Here is a 2,437-nt window from a genome sequence, read left to right as displayed (position 1 = left end):
TTTTTTTTAGATCCAACCAAAAACAAACTAACCCTGCAATTATCACCTGCATTGTCGGAAAGTAAACAACCAACAACAATAACAGCAGAATTAGCAGAAAATGCAAAAAAAAAACGAAACAACGATGGAGATTCGAAAACAGAGATAACCCTGCTTCGCTTTCGCACATCAATGCTGTGAGTAAATAATTCCAGTGAAGTTACTTTAAGTAAGTAGTTGCCAGGAATTGCCAAGCTTGTTCTGGTAATTGCACACTTTTTCTACGGCTATTGCCAGCAAATTATTGCACAACTTGTTGGTGCTTACTAACTAAATAACAACAACTATTTAAGGCAGCATTCGAGCAGTACAAGTAGGACCAAGCTAATATTAGCTGGAATGGAAAAGTGAAGTGAAGCGGCAAGTCAGTTGTGGGTGCAGTAAATCTCGGTGTGTAAGCAATTGAAATTGTTTCGCAGAAAACAATGTAATTGTGTGTGTGTGTGTGTGTGTGGTTTAAACGAGTATGTGAGTGATGTGGGTGGGCTTACGATGCTCAATTTAACGTTGCAACGACTTGGAGACCAAATGTTGGTACCCTGTCGGGAAAATCTCTATTACTGAATTGGTTCGCTTCTAGTACGTTTATAACCACTACTAGTTCGCGATGAACATGACGATGTCATTGGAAATGGTAATTTTCTGCAATTTTTTAGTTCCGCGCCAGTTCCAAATTTTCCAGTTTATATCTAGTTTGCTTTGCATCCCTTTTTCTATAGTTTCAAGCAAGTGTTCCCTGCCTTTAGTATTTTCCTTTAGTCTTCTCAGCGCAAATAAGACACATGGCGGGAGCTAAACGCGTCTTTACAACTATGCGTATTTCGTTGCATTTTTTTTTTAGTTCAACGCAATTAACTCCGTGTATCAAAACGCGGGTTAAGCACCTGCTGTGTGAACGGAGTCTAATAGAGTTACTCAGTGAGTTTGACATCGCATTGAAACGAATGCACTGAGCATTCATCCAGTTTACTCTTTCACTCGAACAGTTGGGCCTTGTGGACGTCGCATTTTTTCGACTTTGGTGAAGCAATTAGCAGTTAAGTTAAGTTGGGAATAACAGTGGAAGAAAAATTTGCCTTGGCATCGGGTTTCGATGCCTGTATTTGTTTTTCGATACCTACTCAGTACTGGGCTAAAAAAAATCGATATCAAAATTACTTGGCGTGGAACGAAAATTATCGAGCATGTACTTGTATTTACTCGTGATGTTTTATCCCTATAAAGAACTCGTGCTGAACTACAAATTTGATTCACTATGTAGTATGGGCTTTCCCTGCAGGGTATGTGTGTGTGCATTTGTTACACATGTACATAACTAAGCTGCAAGATAGCAACATTCTTCTCCTTGTCCTTAGTTCATATTTTCCTACAAAACTAACGTTATGTATGATTTGACGTACATATATTTGTTGTACACTGGTATGCTGTTCATGTACATACATACATATACATAGATATACATACATACATATTTAACTAGTAGTCATTAAGTGAGCTTACACTGAGATTTCTTCCATTTAGTGATCATCAACAGACACATCATCTTCACCTGGCGAACCGTGCCTTGTTTGTGCCTCGGCACTTAAGAATTTCCGATATGCCAGCATATTTCATATGAATATGCATCCGTACCTACATACATACATACCGTATGTATGTACATACATATGTGCTGATGTGTAGGTGTTTAAATGCGAGTGTACCTTAGTTTGTCTCCGTTAGCAGATACTTGTAAATTTTCTGCTGATATAAACACTCAACTGTGAGCCTGATTGCTATTCCTGCTGTTCATCTGCAAGGAATTTATAACAACATAGTATAAACTCATGTTACATACCCAGTAGAAATCTTAAGCATACAACATCGCTGTTGGTGGCATGAGCTTGCTGCTGTGTATACAAGCCAGTATACATAAATGAACCTTCATTTCCATTTAACACGCGTGGTTTCTCAGAGCGTATGCGTACCTTAATCATACACTTGTACTACTGCTGTATGCATATGGCTGTATTAATGTTTCAAGCATACAAAAATGCATTAATGGAACAGTATTAAAGCATTCTTACAATATATGTATCCCCATATGTAAATGCTACTTTTCTGATACATTTTAATATACGGGCACATACAAACAAGTAGCCCGTTTGTGCTGAAAATAGTATCGCACAACACGTCCGTTCACTAAAACTTTTGTACAAGACTGAAAATATTACAAAAATCCCTTCAAATTTATCAAGAAATGTACTTCAAATAACGACCACGTACATTCGCTTGCAATTCGCTAGAATTTGAATTTAGTCATGGAAATTCATGACTACCCATGAATTGTTCACACTAATTCACTCATATAGAAAGCATCCTTCAAGAATGCATACAACCGATTTCTACTGGGTATGTA

The 2,437-nt window shown here is 37.7% G+C and overlaps 1 long non-coding RNA gene across 1 annotated transcript in view; it reads right to left on the bottom strand.

The window, feature by feature from the left end:
• LOC118737429 overlaps positions 1–2,437 on the bottom strand; it is a 153,816-nt gene that overhangs the window by 149,224 nt on the left and 2,155 nt on the right. The window lies entirely within an intron of this gene.

This window comes from Rhagoletis pomonella, unplaced genomic scaffold (assembly GCF_013731165.1).
Source record: "Rhagoletis pomonella isolate Grant_MI unplaced genomic scaffold, Rhpom_1.0 Rhpom_scaffold_00004, whole genome shotgun sequence".
Lineage (NCBI taxonomy): Eukaryota > Metazoa > Arthropoda > Insecta > Diptera > Tephritidae > Rhagoletis > Rhagoletis pomonella.
The sequence above is the reverse complement of the archived record's forward strand: the minus strand, read 5'-3'. Positions and strand labels throughout refer to the sequence as shown.